Source organism: Streptopelia decaocto (genome assembly GCF_964273445.1).
Source record: "Streptopelia decaocto genome assembly, chromosome: 4".
Classification (NCBI taxonomy): domain Eukaryota; kingdom Metazoa; phylum Chordata; class Aves; order Columbiformes; family Columbidae; genus Streptopelia; species Streptopelia decaocto.
In genome coordinates this window covers 25,520,554-25,546,016 of record NC_138658.1, presented here as the reverse complement: position 1 = coordinate 25,546,016, position 25,463 = coordinate 25,520,554, and the positions used below count along the sequence as shown (strand labels likewise).

The 25,463-nt window shown below is 39.8% G+C and overlaps 1 protein-coding gene across 1 annotated transcript in view; it reads left to right on the top strand.

The window, feature by feature from the left end:
* The first annotated feature begins 602 nt into the window (after positions 1 to 602).
* Positions 603 to 25,463, top strand: part of RASGEF1B (RasGEF domain family member 1B) — a 137,907-nt gene continuing 113,046 nt past the window's right edge. Inside the window, exons 1-2 of the mRNA XM_082050856.1 lie at positions 603 to 630; positions 4,340 to 4,440. The gene's annotated coding sequence lies outside the window, so the exon portion shown is untranslated. The remainder of the gene's footprint in view (positions 631 to 4,339; positions 4,441 to 25,463) is intronic.

The following is a 25,463-nucleotide window of genomic DNA, read 5'->3' as shown; positions in this document are numbered from 1 at the left end:
AGAGGATGTTTTATTCTTCTTCCTACCACTGGTGGAGTTGAAACGTAAAGCTTTAGGTCTTTGGTCAGTTTCCATACTATGAAAGGCATGAGAGTGCTTAGGGTCTTTGGTCAGGAACTTGCTTTATTTATGACAAGTATGTGTTGGCAAAAGTGTGCAACATGGCTTGTGGAGAGAATTAACTTAGTGCTGCCCAGCTCCAGAATTTGCTCTCTGTACCTAGAAAATGTCTGGCTTAATCTTTCTAAAATATTTGGTTACTCATTGGTTACTTTTATTCTTACAAGAAAAGTGCAAAGGACTTTGAAAAATGGCTTTCACAAGTGTTTGGGAGAACTGAAAGAATCTGAAACTGCTTTTCTGATAAATCCATAACTATGCAAGGATGTATGAAGCTCACTGCTGTAACAAGCAAGTAACTTCAACTGATTTTTTTTTTTTTAACAACAACTTTTAAAAAATGTCTTTTTTTCCTCTGTACACAGACCATTATGGTATTTGCTAGAGTAATTTGCTAATTTGTTAATTGCTTGAGTAACACTTGCCTTTTTCCTAGAGGCATGATCTGTCTTGGAAGCAAGACAATGCCCCAGTCTCTGATACCGTCGCTGATTTACTGCTTAACTTGAGGTAAGTTACTTCAATGTGGGCATGCACCTCTTGAGCCTTACCTGGTACTGTGAGTAGTAAAACTTGGCAGAATATTGGCCTGTTAACTCCCATATAAAAAAGAACCAATTTTGCAAGGTTGCAACAAATGAATTGTGAAGTTGGCTGAGGTTTTGTGATTACAACCCAAAGGAGTCTCTAGGCAACAAACACATCAGCAAAGCACAAGTCCTACGCAACTTGGTTACTGCCACCCCCAAACTGTTTGCAAAAAGAAAAAAAGGGGGGTGGGGAGAAAGAAGGGTGCGCAAAAACCACCACCACCAAAACAACAACCAAAAAAACAAACCTGCTTTAACACTAAGCTGCCTTTTTGTGCAGGACTTTCTGGCTTGTTTGGTATGTGATAATTAAAACCACTTAAAAGAAAGGTTTGTCACCAGTTTTTGAGCAAACCTTCCCCATTTTCCCTGTCCTCTCTGCTGCTGAATTCTGCCACCTCCTGGGTGGACCACAGAGCTGACAACATAGGGGAGCATCCTCCTGTGAATTCTGAAGCCTGGAGGAAGGGCTCTTCCTTGACTTTTCTCCAGCTCAGTACCCAGCGGTAGCCATCCAGGTAACAGTTTAGGCAGGTGTAGTAGGGAAGGGGATGCTGGCTGTGCCACTGTCTCTTTTGGAAGACTGAGAAGCCCAGAACTGGACACAATATTCCAGACATGGTATCACCAGGGCAGAGTAGAGGGGAAGGAGAACCTCTCTCAATCTACTAACCACCCCAGGATGCCATTGGCTTCCTGGCCACAAGGGCACAGTGCTGGCTCATGGTCATTCTGCTGTCCACCAGGACCCCGAGGTCCCTTTCCCCTACACTGCTCTCTAATAGGTCATTCCCCAACTTATACTGGAACCTGGGGTTGTTCCTACCTGGATGTAAGACTCTACACCTTCCCTTGTTATACTTCATTAAATTTTTCCCCGCCCAACACTCCAGCCTGTCCAGGTCTTGCTGGATGGTGGCACAGCCTTCTGGGCTACCTGGTGTAACCTCAGCTCTGCCTACTGCTTATTGCTGCGTACATGGTATCAGTGTTAGGTTGCTGAGCTCTTGACTATTTGGAATAGAGGAGGGATCACAAACATTTTGAGACTGGAGATGCCCAGGAAAATAGCACACATTAAATCAGGATTAAAGGAGAAGATCTGAGGCTTAAAGGTAAGATCTGTCTATTGCTAGCAAGGCTTTGTCAAAGAGTCACAAACACTGACTTGTTGCTGTTTGCAAGTCTCTAGATCTCTTCTGAGAAGTCCAGTATCTTGGTATGCCTGATAAATTGAGGTTCATGGGTTGATGTTAAACAATTAATCGCAAAAAGTTCAATGTTCAATGAAACAGTGGAAGTTTTGGAGAGGGATTTCTCATTCAAAATGCATGGCAAAAGCAAGAAACAAGTAGTATTGCAGATGTACAGGAAGAGAACTAAGGCAGATTAAATTATCTATTTACTTGCTTAACTTAGATTTTTAGCCTGCAGTACTGTAGTTTGTATCTCTTCAAAGGCATTAAAAAGGTGTGAGTTTTGTTCTAAGGAAATACTATGTTATAGCTGGGACAGTTTGCTTTCTCCAATTGTGAATTGTTCCATTTGCAGGTCATAGGGCTGACATAATCCCTGGTTTCCTTTTTTTGTTGTTGTTGTTGTTTTGTTTGTTTGTTTGTACGTAACTTGCAAGGCTTTCCTGTTCCTGGCTTGATTTTCTGTCAAGCAGTCAAACTCGGTCTGCTGAAAGACCATGTGTATGCAGAGGGGAAGCTGTTTTTTTGAAGATGAGTTCAGAAAGTAGCTGTTGTTAAATCTAGCTCTGTTTTCCTGAATGTGTTTTAAAACCCATTAAAAAATATTCATTTTCCTGTGTTCACACTACTTATGGTGGTTGATCTCTACAAATATCACATCAAACAAGCCTGTTGGGTCAGTGTGTATCTGTGGAAAAAGATAGCCTTTATTTGTTTCTGCTTGGTGTTTAATCTCTTGTGAATATAAAAAGGAGGAGGCAGTTTCTGTGCTGGGAGGTGAGCTAAGACTGGTAGTATCCCATGTGCATAAGACAAGAGGGACTCTGGGTCCCCAAGCCTGATGGGAATTAAGAGATACCAGACACTGCCATGCTGCCCACATGATCAAAGTTTTTGTACGTTTCCTTTAGTATCTGAACAGGCTGGTTGAAACATGTGAACAAGGTGCAGAGGCGTACGAGTTCAGAATATGCTAGTAAACTTGAAATTCATGAGTGACCTACTTGCATTCTCTGGCTGCCTCCTAACCTAGATATGTGTGTTAATATGTTCTCAGTTGGAGCAGTAAGGCTACTTCTTTTTGAAATCACACAGTAACAAGCTGATCTTGATCTCTTTAAAGTGTTTTTTATGTGAAAATTGTGTAGTTCACCTTAAATCCCATTAGTGTTTCTGGTGTTGAGAAGAGACAGGTGTTATTTTCACATTTCATCATGTTGTCTAGTTTGATAGACAAGTCTTAGTGCTCTTTGTTCAGCAAACATTCTAACTGAACTTAAAGCTAAATGAGAGTGGTAGTATCAGACCTTGTGTGTGTCACTGAAAGAAACGTGCATCTGTAAAATGCCAAGGTAGTCCCAAAACTCCAAAGCCATTAACATAAATTGAAAGGTTCTTAATGGCTTCAGCAGGCATTGGATTATACCTTTACAAACAGGCCTAGGGCAAGCTTTTCAGAGAAGAGCTCACAGTGATTTTTCTTGTGGATAATTGGAAATTTGTCTATACTTGCAAGTCTAAGCTGGACTATGTGCAAATGGAGCTTTTACATTTGCCCCTTTCGGTTTGTTGTTGTTGGGTGATTAAGCGTAAACAAAGGAGATATAGTAAAGAACTGAACAGATGTTGTGCTGTTTTATCTACTCTTCTACTTGATTTCTACTTCAAGGTATACTTTCTCACCTTGTCCTCTGAATTATTAGAAACTACATTTAAAAAGTGAAATGTGACCAGGAAGAGTGAATATACGAAGTGTGTGTGGCATGTGTAACACTGTCCTTAAGTTGTTCAAAAAGCACAATTTAGAAATGCCACAATGCAGTGTATGGAGTTTTGTAGTAATTGCTGTGTGTTTATAAATAACTGTAGGAAACAATTACCTTGCAAATATAATAGGCCCAGGCAGGATCTATCAGCAAAGCATATTTTAATAACAATTTTGCAAGATCGAGTGTTCTACCTGAAGGTAGGCACACGTAACAGGGCAAAAAGCTCCTGCTTATATCCTCCCAAAATCCCGACCACAGTTTCCCTCCTCTCTTCCCCGTTGGTTGGGTACTTCAGGGTTTACCGACTACCCGACGCCTGCCTGAGTTTACATATTTTATTCTTCTAACAATACCCTTCCGCTTATCAATCTATTTAAAATATGGTTTCCTGGTTCTTTGGCTACCATTTCCCCTAAATTAACTTATAAATACAGGTATCAGTATGCATTCTGTGATTAGTTAAAGAGACTGTGTTTTACATTAAGGATTCGTAGTCCAATGTCTCTTGGTCCTTCCCCCCTGCTGGGGTCAGACACCAGGTCCTCAGTTATGTAAAAACAATAGTCCTTCGTTAAACTTTCCTTACATAACTGTAAAACCAAAACCTCCAAGATATCAAATATCAGGCTGAGGTTAAAAAGCTGCCCTTGTGTGTTCCCTTCAGGTTATGCAGGATCATATGGACGAAACTGCAATGGATCAGTGTGCCAGTGAAAACAAGAGAGCACCTGGAGTCAGACATGGGTGGTGCTGGCCAACTGTCAGGTAGATATCAAGGGAGGGAGGGAATGCTAGAACTTGACTTAATATAGTACTGAGACATAGTATTTTCTTCCTCTTTAGGAATTTTTCAAATTATATTTTGTGGTACTTCCCTCACCACTGCTCTTAGTTTTATTTCTTTACTGTCTCCTTATGCTAATTCTGGGTTTTCTTCTCTGTTCCCCACCTACTAATCTTACTAACTTGGTTCTTTTCAAAGACTAGGCACTAGCCAGTCCATGTTCTGATGTGTGATGCTTCATGAAAATGTAATGGACTGGTAATGAGCTGCGGTGTTGGAGTGCTCCCATTGCAGACTCTCCAGATGCTTCATTATTTGCTTTACAATGCTCACATGCCTGCAGGGCTCAATTGAAAATGCTATGCCTTGTCAAGCTTACTTCCCCAGAGAAGGTGGTGACCTTTCCCTTGTTTCTTTACTGCAGTATTAGCTACTGTACCAAGAGTGATCTCCGAGACAGACTGCTAGTTCTTTCGTCTACTGCTAATAGGTGTGTACGTGATGTTACATTGAGTAGATCTCAATTCCTGATTCAGGGGTGTTAGGGGAGAAACACGATGTTTGATTAGATGTTTTCCTGTTCAGAGAAAAGGAGTGCCTGCACACATGTATAGTCATACACTGCTTAGGAGAGAGATGTGATCTAGGAGATATTCTCCTACTGGGAGAAAAGGAACACCTGTTCATAGCCTGCTTGTAAATGGTAGAGGCCAAGTGAAGGAGAGTTTGAAGTAGTGAGGAAGAGTATAGTAAGTAGTTAGCCTGAGACAGGAAGAATTAGAGGAAGGGCAGATGAAACTTTCAAGAAATGAGGCAGCAGGTTATAGAACTACTGGAAAAACATGAAAGATGCATGTCAGCAACTGGGCTATTGATCTGTGCCCACCAACAAAGTAATCAGACCTGACCAATGCTTCCTTTCTGCCCCAGAGCTGGAGAGGCCCTTGTACCATTGGACTGTTAAAAGTTAATCCCCAAGTGAGGTGCAGCACCAGCATAACAATTTCCCTGCTTAAAAGCATGGGAGGGCAATAAGTTTTATGCTGGAAACTATAAACCTTCTTACAACAAAGAACTGAAAATAGAAGCTAGTTGCTTCTTGGCCATGTTCCACTTGAAAATATATTGGTCATAAAAGTTTCAGATTTCAGCTGGGGTGGAGTGCTTTCACTGCCATGTTCCTGTTTCTTAAGTATATTCTTGTGTTAGAGATCTATTAGAAAGTTGATACTCTGCCCATTAAGGGAGTTTAACTGTTTGTTTTGTTTGTAAATAGGTAATCTAAGAGGATAAATATGCTACGAGTAAGCAGAAAATGAAGTGTTACAGAGAATGGCGACTTTGAAAGAGTTCATAGAGACTAAAACAGTGATTTACTGAAGTTAGAAACAAGACTTGTAGTTATCTCATTGGGAAACAGGATTGGCATCTGAGAATTGCGTATCTCCTCATTGAACTGTTTTATTACAGCACACAAGCTGATCTTTGTCTGAGCATAGCACTGGGAATGTTACACTTTTTAGATGAGCAGAGCCTAGAGTAAAAGTTGGTTATGCAGCTTCAGTTAGTTGAATCTAGAAGACTGTTTCCTCATATATGTGTGTACTACTAACACACAATTATAGTAATAGGTATAGGGTAAAGCTGAGCATGCTTATGGAGATCCAGCAAACTGCAGAGCTTGCATTGCCTGAATAATTTGATGTCTGACACTTAATTCCTGATTACTCTCTAATGGATGTATTACTTAATGGACTGTTTAATTTGATAGACATTATGGTGTGTCTCATTATATACAATATGTCATGTGCTAGTGTTATCACAGTATCACAGTATCACAGTATGTTTGGGATTGGAAGGGACCTCAAAAGATCATCTAGTCCAATCCCCCTGCTGGAGCAGGAACACCTAGGTGAGGTCGCACAGGAACATGTCCAGGTGGGTTTTGAATGTCTCCAGAGAAGGAGACTCCACAACTTCCCTGGGCAGCCTGTTCCAGTGCTCTGTCACCCTTACTGAGAAGAAGTTTCTTCTCAAATTTAAGTGGAACCTCTTGTGTTCCAGCTTGATCCCATTACTCCTTGTCCTATCATTGTTTGCCACTGAGAAGAGCCTGGCTCCATCCTCATGGCACTCACCCTTTATATATTTATAAACATTAATAAGGTCCCCCCCTTAGTCTCCTTTTCTCCAAACTAAAGAGACCCAGCTCCCTCAGCCTTTCTTCATAAGGGAGGTGCTCCACTCCCTTAATCATCTTTGTTGCCCTACGCTGGACCCTCTCCAGCAGTTCCCTGTCCTTCTTGAACGGAGGGGCCCAGAACTGGACACAATATTCCAGATGTGGTCTCACACATTATTTCATACTTAGAGTAAGCTTGTGGCTTGTCTCTAATATAAAAGCTTTTTTCAAAAAGAATTACGGTTTTGCAGGTATCTTCATAATACTGGTAACTGCTTTAAAGTTTCAGAGGATGTTATAAACCCTTGTCCCTAGCTCATTCCTGCTCCAGTGTGCAATATAAGCTATAAACTAAGTCTTAAAAAATGTTTCTTATTCCATTTTGTCAAAGGTAATGCTGCAAAGCAAACAGGGTTGTTAAAGGACTTTGCCTAAGACCACAGGTCTGTAAAAACTGGAAGCAGACATCAGCAGTTTGCTTATCTTAATGTCTGCAGTTGTGCTTAAGCTGCTTGAATTGGATGTTATATGAGATGATATTTTAAATGCAGATTCTTTTATTCTGTAGGCCTTTGGTAGCCTAAAGTCAACTTTGTTGAATGTCTTCATATAATTAAAGTTCTATAAGAGATGGAAGCCCTATATAGTAAAGAACTTCTGGATGTCAAAATAAGACTAATTACATGACAGAAAAGTCTCTGCCTCAGGGTTGCTGTGGAAAAGGCCAGTTATATACAGGAAATGTTCATTTTCTTAAATTAAGTTTTTCTCTGTCAAAATGGTATTTGAAGCAAAATGTTGTGTGAAACTAAAGATGGAAGTGCGTAGGAAACTAAACAGTGAAATATTCCATCACTGTTTTCTGGAGTGGAAGGTTGATTGAGTGTATTTTTGTGAACGAAAAAGATGAATGCCAAGGGAATATGATGGCTGGTGTCTGATGCTAATGATGAGATTGAGTTGTGCCTTAGCACTGTGTTGCTCTAAGACCATCTGTACCCATAACTTGTCTTCAGAGGTTTGTTAGAAAAAATGTATTCAACCTCTGACTTGGGATGCTCAGTTAGCATTTCCTCTTCATGAACCAAATTCCTATAGAAGTACAAGGGATGTGTGGGTTGTAACACAGGAGAGAAAGCTATTCTTCAAAGGCGAAGAACCCCCAGAGTTTCAAGTGGCAATTACAGAAAGCTAAGTTTGAGTTATTTGGCCATATCTCCCTCATCAAATGGTTACATCAGTGAATATGATCTGTAAAAGTAGGTTTATCTTGTCCACTTTTAGGGCTGATGATAATATGTAGAATACTTAGAGGGAAGATAAAGGGAAGGTAAGATAAATATATATCAAGAGGAGTTAAAAAGTGGGGAGTATGTTATCTTAAAAGATGGGGAAAACCATGGAGGTAAAATTAATCCTTAAAGTCCCTATGCTTTCTTTTTCTGGATAAAGCTAAACTTATTTTGAATGATTCCAGGTCAGATTGTCGGGTCAGATTGTGGTTAGGCTGAAAGTATTGCTGAAGGGTTTTGTCATGGATTTTGTTACAGATCAGCTCCCTTCTGTTTTGGAAAGATGCCACGTGTCTTGTGCATTGTTTGTACAGTCTTAAGGCAAGTAAAATGCTTTAGGGACTGAAAGGGAAAGAAGTCATCAGCTATGCTCTATAATAATCTCCTTTATCAGACCTGTCTGCCATTAGAATGCATGTTTTGCCTTGCTATTTCTTTTGTTGTATTTTTCTGTATAAGGATATTGGCACATAACATGACCACAAAATAAATACTTAATTTTTTATGTTCTCTATTTTAATTCTTGTATGGAGAAGAACAAGTAGATAGCTTGCCTTTCCCTTGTTATAACTCCTGTCATGTTTGGGATTTAAATAATGCAGAGCCTGGTGCTGCATTAGCTCTTCAGAGCTGTTGTCTTCAAAGAAATATTAATATTTGCTGGTCTGGCTTAGCTGAGTCAGTCCCCTTATAACGTGGATTTTCAATGTTAGTCCCAGCAATTACTGTTGTATTAGGAACAAATGCAGAAGATACAAATTCACCACCAGTGAAAGTAGAATAAAGAACTCATCAAGGCTGCTTTGTCAGATTTCCCCATCAGTAGTAAAACTGTTTTGTTACTTAGGAGATTTCTTGAGTGTATGAAAGGGAGTACAACATGACTGGTAAACAGGGGAAGTGGTAAGAGGTTCGTGTTGCTCTTAACCTCTAGAGGTGAGATGTGAGCAAAAAGTGAAGTGTTAAGCAAAGTGAATGTAATGAAAAAACATAACTTTACAAATGATGAGATTCAAAACTGAAGCATGTTTATTGTTTTCTTCCATGTAGTTTTTTAATACTAACAATTTAATAGCAGGCAGGAGGACCAGGCAGAATGTGATACTGTAAGAAACTGACCTGACCTATGGCACTGAGATCAGCAGATGAATTTGACTTGTGAATCTGGACATGTATGAATCTAAAAGGAGCCTACAGCTTGCACTACTTGATGATTTCTTGACTTGTGAAAACAATTTATTCTTCAGGCCTGTTACTCACTTTATGGCCTCTCCTGCTAGGGAGAACATATTCCTCTAGATTGTCACAGACACTGCTTGGGCAGAAGTGATGCTCTTTCCTAGCAAAGGACGTAATTTTAATACAGATGAGAAAAAAACAATTTTTAAACTTTTTTGCTTGAAATCAGATATTGCACATACAAAGAAAGGAGACCACTTTCAGAGGAATGTGCTCAGCTCAGGTATGCCTCCTGAGATAGCTTACATGGGTATTTGAGCAGTTTTTAAGTGTTTCTCCCTAAATATGTTTATCTGGCAGTATCTTCAGTTAAGAAAAATGGTTCCTGAAAATCATAAACTTTCCAACGAAAGTTGTAGTTTTTGTCATGAGCTGAATCTTTCTTAATTTGTAGCTTTTGAGAAGGTATTTTTCTGTGAAGATATTTGCCACAAGATGTGTTATTTTGCGTTTCCTGATGAATGCATCAAAAGCAGCTGCCTCTTATTGCCATCCTCCTTCCTGGAGAGGACTTTTTGTGCAGCCTTTAAAGAAAAATAAAACATGGGAGGAGCGTGTTCGGTGCTCTTGGAGAAGCTTATGCTTCAACCCTGTGTGATGTCTATGGGTGAAAATTCTGTGGGATGGAGAAGAGAGTTTTCAGCTGCAATGCTCAAGTGTGCCACCTTATTTATCTGGAGTGGTTGAAACGGAGAAAGCCTGTGGGGAGCTGAAGCATGAATATGTTTTGAAGCAGATGGAGTGAAGTAATTGGAAGGTCTATCCATCAGTGTCCTAATCCTGGAAGGAAGCTGGCACTCTGAAAGCAAACCATCCTTTCTTATTTTTATCCAGTGGGTAGTGTAACTATTGATTTCTTGTCAAACTGTCACAGTGGCTGTGATAGTAGCAAATGAGCTTTCCCTCACTAGCATCAGAGCTTAGTTCTTAAGAACCCATCAGATAGTTAGTTACTTGAGGCAATCATTACTGTTCTGCTTTGGTTTAAAAGAAGCATAATAGCTGGTGATTATCATAATGATTCTTTCAATCTCTGAACTTGTCCCTTGTGTTCACTTGATCAGCATGTATTATGCATTTAACACAGTCTCTTAATAATGAGCATATACAGGGAGCATACACAGGACTAATCCTCTAGACGTACTGGTCACAGAGGAATAAGTAATGAAGTGGGAAGGATGATCTGTTAAAGGGGCAGGTGAAGGTGTTCCAATGTGGTAGAAGTGAGGTGAATCAAACAAGGTGTTTAAACTAGCAGTTCACATTGCTAAGAAACAGCTACGATAATCCTTTTCCTTTTTATTGTCCTTCATATTTCAATGAAAGGGGCTATGGCCAATTTGTTTTAAATGGAATACTAACTATATTGAAGTAAAAGCTTTCTAGGTGGAGATCTCAAATCACAGTTGTTCATCATCCTATTTCATTTTACCTGAGGGTGAAAGCTTCATGGAGGGAAAAGCCTCCATGGATTTTTTGCCAGAACCTTAAGTCTAAAAATTATACTATGAATTTAAATGCTTTATGCAGTTGTTGTGGAATACTCATCCTGTTTTTCTACTCATTAAGCAGAACCAGAAACTTTATAGCTACCTGGTAATAAAATCTTGCTGTGCAGTTAGGTAGCCTGGACACTTGTGATGAACTGTGGCCCATGAAGAGGAGATTGCTCACAAGTCACAACATGTTAACTCCCAGGAGGAGTGTCTAGAAGTTAAAATTCTTCATACATAGCATGTTGGTGGTTTTATGTAATTACTATCCTACACTAGAAATATGGCTTAGGAAAAAAATTATAAAATGTACTTACATACTATTCTTGCCAGCTGATTCACGTAGTGAAACTTTTTAAGCTGGTAGGAGCATTTGTCTGTTTGTTAATAGGACAGCCAAAACTGTTTGTATACACTTCTAGGTGGTGGTTGCAGCAGCAGCAGCCTTCTAGGACTTAGAAACATATTATGTTAAGTACTGTGTTGAGCCAGTTTATTTTACTGTAGTAAATTGGCAAAACAGAGGTGAAAAAAAAAAATAGCTGACAGTCTGAAATGAAATAGAGTTTTTGCAGGGTCGCATAAAATGAAGGAGTTTTTTTTAGTTATGTGCTTGGTACATAAAAATTTGTGATACATCTGGAATGCACTGTTTAAAAGTTCTCTCAGATAATTCTTAATCTATTCAATAAACCCATTGTCTATGCCCAAGATAGGCAGACTTCCTCAGTTTGAGGGGAAAATTATTTTCAAGCCTGGGATGGCCATGGGAGTTAGAAAAAAAGCAGTTTAGTGTGACAATGAGGAAGAAGGCAGGGAAAGTGTGTGGGAGAAGTGAGAACTTCTGTGATGCCCAAGGCTTAATGTTTTTCATTTTTGGAGCAAGATTTTAAGGTGTAGTTCGTATGTGTTTGTAGATTATTTTGCATTATATTTGCTATACAATATCCCCTTGGGGAGGGGGTAAGGAGGAACATGCATGGACTTTTATTCCTGCTGTGGAGCACCTATCACATCCCTTTTCGCATGGGTTATTTATATAGCAGGGACAGCAGTGTGATCAAGTTTGCTTGAGATGCTAGCCAGAAAGTATTGATTTGTGTGGACTCCTAAGGTATTTAAGAGGTTTGCCTTCCATGGCAAGCACTTCTTGTGCTGCTTATGCCCATATCCAGTTAAGTCATGATTACTTTTTTGTTGATAAACCTTGCAGTATAGGAGTTCATCTTAGTTGCTGTTTATAGTCCTAGTTATTTCAGGGAGACAGAAGAAATTGAGATGTCACTTTTCTTTGGTTCATGGCTCAAATTCAAAAAAATGCTGTTGCTTTAATCCCTAGGTTAGTCCCTGGACCCTGTACTCAGTGTGGAACAGATAGTTAAATTGCATTGTAGGGCTCTGGCAAGCCCTCTGTTGCTTACTGGTTATCTGTCGTACTCCTCCCTTTCTGGATCCGCACAGTGAGTACCAGCAGCAGTGGAGGGCTGGTGTTGGGTGCCTGTCCCACCTATGGTATTACCACAACATGATCTTCAAAATGCTCTTCTGAACCTCTGCAGGACTCAAGTTGCACCCAGGTAATAGCTGCTTTGAAATTCTTCTTATTATTTTGTTTTCTGCTTTCCCAGGCCTGCTGAAGCCTGGTCTCCACTTAGATAAACCCTCATGACTGTCCCAGCTTCTCCTCCAAATCTTGTGCTCTTCTATGCCACACAACTATAGTTACTTCAGTAAAACTGTTTTCAGTTGCTCTCCACATCTCCTTGCTGTTTTCCCTCTTGTCATACTCACATGCCTGTACTTCTCTGTTGTTCCTCTGCTTGCAGCATCAGCTTTTCTTGTTCAGCTGCTGTTTACCACCCTCAGCTATGGAATTCCACTAGCCTCCAGCCAAGTGCTTGGCTGCCTGTTTTATTTTTCTTGGGTTTGAGTCAATTATAGAAAAGATGTCTAAAGATGTGAAATAAGCAGGAAGGTGTGGAACAGATGAATTGTGTAAGTTGCATAGAAAATCTGGCAGCTGAGCCTGTAGCTGGTTGTGTTATCATAGTGTGCTGGGGCTCTGCTGCAGCCGTTTTGTATGGCTGTTGGGAAATACTATGGAATGGGGTTTAGAGCAATGAAGACTTGGTTGTGTTTTGCCTCAAGACTGCATTTCGTAGTACCTTTTCCTTTCCTGCACCTTCCTGGCAGGAATGCATTGTGACAAAGCTGCAGTTTCCTCTTTGTGATGCTGCTTGCAGGAATGCACTGGGTTGCTTTTTAATTTGTGTCCTGATGAAAGGTGCCAGATGGGTAGTTCTGGAAGGAGAAGTTGCTTTTTAAGTAGGGGAAATTCCCTGTCTATCCCAAAGGCATCCCAGGCAGACGTTTGAGATATACACCCAAGCTGTTCTACATGTGTCCTCATTTTCCTGCCTTTCCTTCATCTTCAGTCGCTTGGGTCTTGTACACAAAACTGTCACTCATGAGGTTCTGGTTTTTGTGTGTGTAAATTTTTCTTAATACCTGTTCCCGTTTTCCACAGTAGTTGCTGTCCCTCTGTCTACATCTTGATAGTGGAGTTTCATGTTGTATTTCATTTATTATTAATGGCATGTGGCCTTTTTGACTACTCTGCTTTGGAGATTTCCTCCAGCATTGTGGTGTGCTGGACACTTGAGACCAGAGGTGGATCTATATGTCTGATGGTGTGACCTGTCTCCTCCTGCCAGGTGGATACTCAGCTCCGAGTCTGGCTGGAGAGAGGCGGGTGCCACCTGCGACTTCACAGTGATGTGGAAGATTTCTGACATGTACTGGATTGCCTGCATTTAATGCTAGAGTCTTTGTGAATACTTGTCTTGTAGAATCTGGCCTAGGATTACCCAGCTCATGCTGTACTGCATGCCAGAGGGACAGCAGATGGTAATGCTTTCTGTGCCCTTCTAATCTGTGAGTTTGGACCAGTGACCTGGAAGGGATGAGCTCTGTGATGCTTTGCCTAGTGTCTATGGTCTCTCAGTCCACCCATGATTGCACCTCTATTGCTGTGGAGAAAATCTCATTGTAAATTTTTATTGCAAGAGATTACATGGATTTGACAGTGGGTGATACCTGATACAGTGTTAGTGGCCTGAAAGGGAGAGGGTTTAGACTGCTTTGGAAATAGCAGGCTTTGGGGTCATCCCATCTGTGTCTGCATAGCTCTAACCTTCCCTATTACAGCTTAGTTTCTAGTATGTGCACAAACCTTCAAAAGCATCTCCGATTAAAACATTAAACATGCTGGGGACTTCTCCAAGCTAAATCTGTTTCATGGCAACTATAATTGCAGGCCTTCTTCCTGCTTTCTTCCTTCCAGTTTATCCCTCAACTTTCCCCTGGGACTTAAAGCAGAGCTGGTAAGCTTTGGAGAGGCTGGGACTGTGGCAGGTTGTCCTTGCAGCACAACCTGCTCTTGGTGTGACACTAGGGGTACCTGTTGCTCCCACACGACTGCCAAGGTCATGTTACTACTTTGGTTCATTTGCACTGGATTGAAATGGAGAAATAAACTTAACAGCAGAGTCAATTATACTGGTAAGCAGCATTCTTTATTTTATCAGTGCTGGGGAACACTGGGGATCATCCTCCATAAGTGTTCCAGAGACTAGATGTTCTTGCATTGCTTCTATTCACATAATTATTACATATGCATTACATTTTTTGAAAATTTTGACACACAATATATCTATACTAAGAAGTAATTGATGATGTTAGTTATAATTGTTTAGTAGTTTCTTACTTACAATACATCTATTAATTGTTAAATATAAACTAAGCACTCTGCTTCTAAACAATGTATCAATTAATCTTCTGTCTCCCTCTTGTCCCTGATCTAAACCTTGAAAAATACCCCTTGTTTTGCAGGTGGTCAGAAAACATATATCTCATGTCAATTGGTTAATGATGGGTACGTCTTTTATAACTTAATTGCAGTATACATTAATTTAGCAGCTTCTCTTCGGTATCAGCCTTTGGCTCCTTATCACCTTCATGCTTCAGAATGTGGGAGACACAGAGGAAGGGAAGGAACAAGAAATACTGCTAAGTCTGTTATTATAACTGTGTAAAGAATAACTAGAAATACAGGAAATAAAACAAGTCTTTGATGCAGTTAAGTCTCTAGTCGGTTGCCACATCTGCAATAGTGCTAAGTCATGTGATTAGGTGTTTAGAAACATTCACTTTTAAGTTACTGGAGCAGAAAAGGAAGGGATTTTACTAGAATTGTATCGATTCCTGGATCTTGTACATCTACATTATTTTTATCACTAGCTGCATAGGATTTGGAGTAATGTGTTGTAAGAATGCAAAGCAGCATTGCCTGGAGGCCTCATCTTTGACCATGCGATGGTTTAATTCATCTTGCTGCAATTATGTAGGCACTTTTGGGAATTAAAGCATGGTACCTCAGTCTTTGTTATCCCTGGGTGGTGCAGGCTAGGTTGTGCCAAAGAACAGGCAGGAGTCCAGGCTTTGGAATAGGCTTCCACTTACCAATGTAGCCGAGTTGGTACAATTGAGTAACAAAAACAAGTAGCCTTGCAGATTTGAATCCACATATTGGTAGGTTTCTTCCTTCTTCCACTGGACCCTTTGAATGACTGGGTGGACGAAGTGAAAAATGGAGGGAGGGCACCTTGGATGGCAGGAAAAATAAATCCAAGGCAGATGCTCAATCTGTATAAATGGATGGATCATGGTCTGCCTCATGATTTGGCTATGTGTTACTGTAGTTTTGAACTCAACTCAGGTTAAGCACAAAGATGAGTGTGCAAACCATTCACACTAAAAAAGATAAATAGTGTGGTAAGTAACAAACATGCTTATGATAGGAATGTTCAGATGGTGCTGTTGTACAAAATGTTACTGACAGGTCTTCTTAGCATGTCAGTGTTACTCAGTATAAAGAGCAGCTTGTACTGTTATTAATTTTGTGATACAGGAGCTACTGTTACTCAGTATAAAGAGCAGCTTGTACTGTTATTAATTTTGTGATACAGGAGCTACTGGTGCAAGCCCTGGTAAACAGCAGCAGAATTTCTGACTTTGAAAAGGCAAGGAAGCAGACTTAGCTTAGGCCTGAAAGTTACATATATTGGAAAAGTATGTACTATTTGTCGTAGCATGTGTTTTATTACTATCAATAGTAGCAGTGAAAAAGTTATTAAATTGATCTCTTCTGGTGGTCAATAGGCCTGTAAGATCCTCCTGTGTTCCACTTTTTGGCAAGGTGCCAACACTGACTGCTAAGAAAACTGGATTAAATTAAAAAGTTATTCTAATATAAAAGATGGTTTCCAATAAGCTTTTAAAAGTGAATGCACATGAATCTTAGAAAAGGGTATATTTCATTAGGAACAATCAGCCAGCTCAAATCAGCCTGGTGCAGATAACTTGTTTTATTTGAGTATACTATATAAGTAAAAATTAAGTGTGGATTCTCTCCATAGTAAGCCCAGTTCCTCTGCATTATGAGCACATGAAACTCATGAGTATGGTGATGTAGCTAGGATTTTGAAACAGAGATTGAGCAACAGAAACAGGAAGAGAATTTTGATGTCTTGTAAACTTCTTCAGCTCTGATTTGGATTCTCTGTAAATTTTTGTTAACCTGTGTACTTAGAAGAGGTAGTGATCCTTGAGGTGAGAACACCTTTGTCATTAATTCTATCTGGCACTCAAACTGATCACTTGCAGTGTCCTTCTCTTGAGTGGATATAATAACAAAACAAACAAGACCAGATTTGTCATCCCCACTGTGTTATGATTAAAAGCAAGGAAGAGCACAGTGCAAAATGCATTTGAGAGCTCATCAGTTTGTAGAAATAAATAAGGGCAAAATTATCACTTCTAAAAAGAATTAGCACATTACATTCGTGGGTTTTATAAAAACAAATAAAGTTTGACTCTCCAGAGGAGAGTGAAATCCCGTCGGGACATGTGATGTAAACCTTTGTTCAATGGACTTGAAGAGCGCTTTTGTTTCGGCAAGTCCACTTAACCTTTAAATTAGGTGCTAATGACACTGGGAAATGAAGACTAGAAGGGCAATCAGTTTGAGAAACTTCTTAGCAAGTCAAATGCTGTCTTTTCAACCCATCATAACCACTAGGCTCCCAGTTAACCACATATTTGCAGGTACTTGGTCACAAACACAGTCAAGGAGGCCGGAAAAAAATCTTGCAGAGCACCAGAATAGCTTTTCACGTGGCCTGCATGATACATGTAGTGGTGTCTTGCTTAGAAAGCCGGTCCAAGACTTGAATTAGTGGATCAATTTTTATCAGAATTTGTGGCTATTCCAGTTGAAAGGATTAATTTTGTCTGACCTTACTTGAATCTTGTCTGTGACTTAGCTTTCAGAGAAATGCTGTTTGATTTAATACATGTAGGAACCGAAATACTTCTGAACCGGGGTTTGCCATTTTACCTGGACCGTCGCTAAACTGTATTTGGTTCTCTGCTTCTGGTGTCACACCCACAGGACCCACGAGGTGGCAGTGTCCCACGCCGGGATCTTTGCAGGAAGGACCGCAGGACTGTTTCTGCTTCCAACCACGACAGAAATGCAGGTGGCTTGGATTGTGTTTACAGGAGGGAATCACGGATGCGCTATGGTAAAGGACTCAGCTAGATAGTGACTCCAGCGAGCCTTTGAGGACCTTCCTTATGATGCTACTTGGGAGAGAGGGCCAAAGTTGCTCTGTGTAAAGTTACCTGTGTGGCAGTGTATGCTGTTGGCTTCATGCTGGTGGCAAATGTTCTGGAATTCGTTTCATGGTCTGTTATATTCCTTTCCTTCCATATTGTTCTTGTTGGGTTAGAAAGAAGTTTTTTATAGACTTAAGATACCTTCTCAATGGATTTGTTCTGTTGCGGTTCATTTTGTCTCCTTTGGAAATATCCTGGTTTTGCAGCTTGCCACTCATGCTCAGTGTAAGTGTAAGAATTTAGATAATTACTAGTATGAGAATATTTTGCTTACCAACAGAATAAGTAACATTTGTCTGTTAGACAGCACAACTCAGTTGCATATCCAGGAAGATGAGATAAAACTGAGCAGATGTGCTTCCTGTATTAAATAATTAATTCTTGCTGTGTGCCACTAAATGGCAAATAAGTGGTGATGTGCACATAATTATTCCTTGAATTAAAATGAAGTGTCAAGACATATTCATCCATGTTTCTCTTGCTGACCCAGAGCCTTCATGCATGCCACAAGGTTTGTCTTAGTGAAACTTTTTGGCTCCCTAAAATGTTTTAAAATAAGTATGTGTTTGATTTTTTTAATTTTTTTTTTTAAATATTTGTTTAAATAAGATATCTGGAGGTGATATGATGATGGTGGGAAAGAAACTGGTGTGCTATGTAGCTGGGAAACTCTGCCTCAAAATTCTCTCTTCAGCCTTAGAAAAGGGTTTTTGACACAAGGTGCACTCTGCTAATACTTGACACAAGAAATGGCATGCATTAAGGATTTGCACCTATAAACACCTAGCTGCTTGGTAGTTTATGTACACTGCATAACAGTCTGGGAAAACAGAGAAGCAACCTTATCTTGGAGCTTCATCAACTACTTTGCTTTTTCAGCTGTCTTAAGTTTTATGGGAAATAGTAAAAAGCAGTACTGATGCTGTGACCTGGTAGAGTACTTTGGACAGATAAAACAGCACGTTTGCAGTCAGCCTGAGTTTAGCTTGAAACTGCTGCAACTGGTTTCAGCTTGTGACTTGGTTAGTGGCCAGTTTATTTAGGCAATGGTACCCATAAGGGCACTAGAAACTAGAGAAGTGCCTGCCAAGTTTCCTTTGGGAAGATGGCAATTTCAATATGTATGTTTATATTATGTTTACTGGAAACAGGTCTGACATTTGGTGTGCTGACAGGCCAAGGCTTGTCTAAGTAATGTTCCTTTCCAAGATTTTGCTTTCCTAATGTTTGCCTGACATTCATGTCAGTTTTTGGAGAGGAAAGCAGAACCAAGGACTTCACTGACAATGAGTAAAACTTGATAGTCTTTGTGTAATTTTCTTAGAATGCTTCCTTATTCTCTGGTGTTTTTTTGAACCCTGTTCCTGATTCCATGTCCTAACTATTAACTTCTGTGGTAGACATAATTGGCTTCAGCTAATAGAAATGTAGGTGGTCACAGTGAAATGAAAGTACCTTTCTGGACATTAAGTGCCTTGGAATTGACTGAAGGAAAAAAAAAGGCTACTGGCTATGCCTGACCCTAATAGCTAATTCAGGGGTGCATAGCCCTCTCAAAAGATCTCTTTTGGTGAGGGACTTCATTCTTCAGTTCAAGATTTTTTTTTCTCTCTCTTTCAACTTCTCCCATTAGTAAGATGTCAAGTTGCTATTCCAGTTCACCTCTTGAGGCAAACTCATGTCGTATGCAGTGTACCATGTAAGGGGGGAACTTCAGAGATCTGGATAACATCTTAAGTATTAACTTTCACTGCCCTTTAAAAAGGGCTGAGTTTTGGATTGCATTTGAATAAGCTCTCTTTAGCATTTAAAACAATGGATGATTTTTTTCAGAGGACTTGGCAGACAATATCACTTTTATTGTTAACATGTGTTGATCTGAATGTGTATTTGCAAACAGAATGGGACAAGCATGCCTGGTAGGCTTAAATTCTGGAGTATTTTTTACCAAAGGAGAAACTGTGGGCTCTGACTTGAAGTTTCAAGAAAATGTGCTGGGGGCAGTGGAAGGTGATACTGTCCCTGGTTCTCTGCTCTTGCCAGAGGTTACTGTTTCTGTAGCAACCCCAGCAGCAAAACATGACATGTGGCAAGTTCTTGCTTCAGGGAACTGTTTTATGTATTTAGTTTCTCCCTCTCATTGCCCCCTCTTATATACACCATGATCTGTGCTAAGATAAAGACCCTGAGCTACAGAACATCATCTCTCTCTCACTACTGCCACTGATTGTTTTATGTTTGGGTTGAACAGGTGACAATAACTTGGAATAAATCTTAAGCACCTCAGTTAAATCCTTAAGGGTTCTCAATTTAGAGCTCAAAGGCATAGAAAGTGCTAATATACCCTTTGTTGTACAGTAGACCTAAGGATGTAGTAAGAAAATACAGGATCCAACTCAGATTTTCCAAGGTCCAGCCTTCTGAATTGTTCTTTGTCTTGTTCTGTACCCCACAAGGAGTAAATCCTGCATGGAAGCATACAGACCAAATATGTAGTCATTGAAAATGCAGGACATCTTATACTAATGGGTAAAGATGGAACACCATTAATGTTGGCCATGCATGGCTGGTCAGAAAAGTCATCTATCCCTTAAGCATTAATACTGTGTAAGCCAGTCAATCACCTGTGATGACAAACTTCAAACTTCCAGCATGGAAAGGGCTAGCTGTTCAAATGACTGGGATGCTGTGGAGCCATTATTTATGTCAATTTTCTGTGCTAATGAATGCTTGGAAATTCATTTACTCTGAGTAATTGATTGCTGCTTGATCAGAGCTATTGACAGATGGGCAGCCTGGGCTAATTACTACCTTGAGACAGAAACTCAGAAGAATCTAGGAAGAAGAATCTGAAGGTAAACTCACCACTGTGATCGAGTGAGTTCTTGGATTTTTATCCCACTTAATCTCTTAGGTTGGTGTTCTGGAAGATGGACAAGCTACATTTTGATACTAATATTCATCATAAATATGGGGATATCTTCATTTCGTGTGCTTATAGTCTTACAGGAAGCATTTGTGAAACCTTTTCTTCAACTAAGTACTGTTGATGTGTCCTTAAAGAGTGTAAGAATAAAAAGAGAACTTGTGCAATGGTAGTGTTGATACTATTGCTGCAGTTTCTCTGAAGAAGGGTCTCTGGTAATCAGACATAACAGATTGTAAATAGTGGTTAATCATTAAATTGACACCCTTTGGGAAAAGTGTAATTACTTGCTCACTATATGAATAGCTGTACTGATGTTAGAGTGATTATGACTTGTTGACCTTGCAGCTGTCAGTGCCACCAATAATGAATCAAGGCTTCTTGCCTCAGAAGAGTGTCCTCTGATGTGAAGATGGGGAAAGAGCTATGAATTTAGACTGTAGTATTTTCATTGCCTTGGAGCAGTAACACTGCAGTGAGGTTTGGCACTTTCCAGTGTATCCACAGACAGCAAGGAGGAGGTCACCAAGCAGCAGGATGAGTCAAGTGAGGAGAGCTAACCTCTGTGCCTAAGACACCTGGTGGTCTTTTGTGCTAATGAAGTATTTGTTCTAATTTAATTAACAATCACTAGGTTTCTTTGTGGAATTATCACTTGAAGAACTCTCTCACCCAACAGGACTTGCTGGTTGAAAGAGCTTAATAGGCAGGTAATTAATACAAATGAGAGGCTCTGTATGTGATGATCAAGAGCTAGCTGTGTCTGTAGCAACTTCATTGGAAGGCAGTAATGAGGTTTTGTTTCAATGTGTTTATTACATCTTAAAAACAAATAGCTTGCTCTTTCTGATTCCACCAATTGAGAGCAATGGTACTTGTTATTTTCTTGACAGTCATTTTTCCATTTAGGAAAAATGCATCAGGACTTATTTTTGCTCCCATGATTTCCTTCCCTTTAAATCTTTTAAAGAAAGAGGATCCCATCTGCCTGAAAAGTGTATTTTTTGAAGGAGCATATGTTATCCCAGTGTCAGGAACAGTAGCAGGTGGAATCATCCTGGATCCAAGTTACCTTTCACTTAGATATTAGTAAATGATTCAGCATTGAATGTCAAAAACATTCATATTTTGATTTCTTTACCCACACAGATCAAGAAGAGGGCTGCAAAATGGTGTATACTGCCTGCCTGCTGTGAAAGCAGTTTTTCTTTTTTTTTTTTAATTGGCTTTCAGTTCCCAATGTCATTAATGTTATGGTTTCTGATGAAAGATCTTAAAGTATGGTGAAGTGGATCCAGTCTGATGCATAACTGATGGCTTGGCTCCTGTTTACTTCATCTCAGCATTGCATATGAGAAGTATAGAGAGGTTGTTTCATTTAAAAACTAAGGGCCATACTGCTTCAGAGAAAGGTGGATGAAAGTGCTGCCAACAGAGCTGGGAGAGGGGGAATGGGCCCAGAGGCAGCCCTTGCATACAGGGCGGAACTCTGCAGCTCTTACGCTTAGCCTCTGAACCTGCCACATATGTTCTTCAAAAGAAAAAAAAAGTCAAGGTATGCTATTGCCATTCCTCTTCCCTTATACTCTATCAAAATTTTCCTTTGGAAAGTAACCAATAATTTTGAGGGTGTATAGTATGACTTTGATCCAATCTTGCTGCTGAAAGGAGTAAATGTGCTTTTTCTATCTCATCCTGTATTTCCCTCATCTCTCTTTGATCTGAGATAGGACTTGTACAGCTGTGAGGAAATTGTAACAATTTATTGCTCTAACAGACAGCAATGAGTGAGAATAAGGCAAAATTTTAGGTTGGATTAGTGAGCTGAACTGACTGACTTTGTAATCACCTAAACATCAAGCGTAAAGCTGCCTTTTAAGCAGCAGCCTGTGTGAGGAAGCCAAGGCTATGGTGAAACCCAAGCTACCCCCTGAGTAGAAGGACAGGTGAGCAGCCTCTGAAACCAGTGAGGAAACTCTTAGTTGCTTGCCTGATGCAGCTGTGAGTGACTTGGTATGGGACAGTGCAATTAAAAGAGGGCTTGACACACATTAGAGGCAGTTGTGTCAAACTAGAGCTCTAAAGCAGCAGACATCCTCTGGTGATGCTTCAGTATCTTTTCATGCAAGATTCCTTTACATAAAATGTCAACCTCCGTTTTAACCTAAGGGAAAACATGGGGTGTTTAATTGTGTAAACTGAGACATGCTTCCAGTTTTTCAAACGAAGGCATAATTATGGTCTGACTGATGCACAGATAACTAATTTCCATCAGAAATGCTGCTCAGGTTTCTGTATGTTCATAAGATGTTGGCAACAAAAAATAACATCAGTTGTTTGGTTTTGTCTTCTGTAAGGGCTTGATTGTTTTAAATTTTGTGATAAAGTATATTCCTAACAGCTTGTATAATTTTTTTTAAAACATGTCTTTGTGATATATAATTGGCTTTACTTATTATGAAATATTTTTTTTCTTTAAACCTTCTGGAAACAGTCCTGGGTTATAACTGGTGTTTCCTAAGATCAACAAAAAGAAACTCTTCTATTTCAAAAAATATGCACATATTGTAAGAGAAGATCCTCCTTCTGCTTGGTTCTGCTTGTGAACTTATTAACATTGAGCCTGACACATACTGGGTTATGTGACAGTCTGCTGTCAGATTTGGGTGAAAAATGGATTTTTTTTTTTTTTTTAAGAGGTCATTTTTCTTAAAATACTATAGTTAATCTGCTGAAAGATGGCTTACCTGTGTTGATGAAAACCATTCATTTACATATTGTAAAGAGGTAGATGAAAGGTGCAGATATACTTTCTGTGTGGCTGAGCCTGTAAGCATTCAGCTCTTCATTGCAAGCTTTTAGTATATTTTGCAAGAAAAAGGCTGCCGATACTCGGGGTCAGTTGCTTTTGTGTGGTTCTTCTGGTGTTTGCAGTTATAGACAGCTTCCTGGATGCACTTCAGAGAAAAATGTGTTATAGCAGAGAGGTGCACTGGCAGTTGGTGCCTGGTGGGTTTGTTTCAGGCTTCAATTTTTTTTAAGCTTCAAGACTTCTCTTTAGGCAAGATAGTGATAACAAAACCCATGATCTTTTCTACAAATGTCTACCAAAAGTGAGGAACAGTTATGTAGAGCGGGTTATAGGTTCCCTTTTTGACACAGCTTGATTCCTTCTGTTTCAGAAGGTAGCTTATGTATTTCCAGTTTTGAAATGCTAAATTAGAATTTAGAATTTTATAGCTGTAATTGCTGTTAAGTCATAAGATTAGAACAGGTACAAGTAAACTGAGTTTTCCAGCCTTGTGACTGCAGGGACAAATTGACTGAATTACAACTACATGTACTAGTGGAGCTTCAATAGGAGAAAATATGCCCTGGGAAATTGGTGGTGGATAGGAGAGAAAAATAAAGACTCCAGTACTTGAGCTTCTGTGGGATTTTTAAGAAGGGTAGGTGGATAAGCCTATCCAAGTGAGCTTCTGTAATATAGATGTAAACTGGCTATCTACAAGCAAACTACCAGAGTGTAATTGAGAGAAAGCAGGAAGATCTGGCTCAGTATTTAGGACCCATAGTTTGTGTATCAGGTCAGACAATTCAGTTTTTGTTGCCCTTTTTGGCAATCACAGTGTATCTTAGATGTTGTAGGTAACTGAACTAATAGCAGAGTTGCTGAGTTCATTGTCACAAGGATTACGTGTTTGGTTGTTTGGGGGTTTTTTTAACGTACCGTGTAGTCTGTGGTTTTGGAGTCCTTTCTCTGTACCAATAAGATGAGAAACAGGAAATAGCTGAGCACTGTAGAGCTGTGCTTGAAGGGGGTTTTCTGGTGGCACACAAGGCATGGGGCTGACACACTTGCTTGGGTAGTTACAGGAAAGCTGGGATAAAAGTGGAACAATGCGTATGCTGGCTGTTAGGTTGTGCTTACCTCTGTTTAGAGCAGTCTCCCAGGTTTGAAGGGATGGATGCCTTCCTGACACACTTCATACTCCAAGGTTAAACTTTGCTTTAAATTGGCTGAACCAAAAGTGAGTTGTCTGCCCTTTTCTGAATATAAAATATATTAAGGCCCTGAACCACAATTGCTGCTCTTTGTGCCTAGTTAAAGCTTTATCTTGCGCTTTTAGTCTCATCACATTAGTAAGTCGTTAAATAAAGCAAGACATAGAAGAAAAGATGGCAAGACCGAGGGTCTGAAATGGGTCTGAAAATTTTGAATGAGCTTCCAGTTGATGTGGAGCAGATAGCTGAGTTAGTGCCAGAGGGTAGAGCAGTGCATTATTGCTGCTGAGGCCTGGAAGAACATTTATAGAAATGGCCTCTTGGAACTACTGCAGGATAGCGGCTTGGAACACTTTCAGCCTTGCTGTAGGACCTCAGCCAAATACAAACTTAGCTGTGCTTCAGATGCAAACACTGGGACACTGCATACAATATTACTGTCTTGTCTACATTGAGATATCTAAAACAAATTCAAATTTGAGGAAAGAGAAGTCTCAATAGTCTATTTGAAACATCATCCTCTGTTTTTTTGATAAAGCACTTCTGTTTTGGAATAAGACTGCAGTATAGCAACTTACCTATGCATAGCTGGAGGGAGTTTGTCTTAGGGTGGTATTTGCCATATATAGAGTTATTATATTATCAGTATTTCCTTGTAGAAGAATGTAAATGCACATATGTCAGTATTTAATCTCCATTTGTTTTTAACCTGTTTTTTGATACTTAAGAGCAAAAATGCCCCAGAAATTCTTACCAGGAGGTTTATCAGGACTAAGCAGGACATACTCTATTAAATTTACTGCTGGAACTTTCTTTAAATGCTTTTCCTGAATGCTGTTTGCTGATTTTTACTGAGCCCCTACTGTGGTAAAAACATCAGGCTGCCTTGATATTCTGCATGTTTGTCTTGTGTTTTCTTTCTGCTCTAGGTCTATGCCCAAAAGAAGAGCTAACATTTGTGTTGCGCCCGAGTGGAAAATCAGTACCCTTAAAAAGGCAATGGTTCAATTATGCTGCAGCGTAATTCATGCTGCAGAGAAAACATGCCCACTGCCGTGATTTCCTAACAGATTTGGCAGTAGCCTCAGGCGTCTTGTAATCAGTGATATTTATCTTGCTGCCAGAGGGG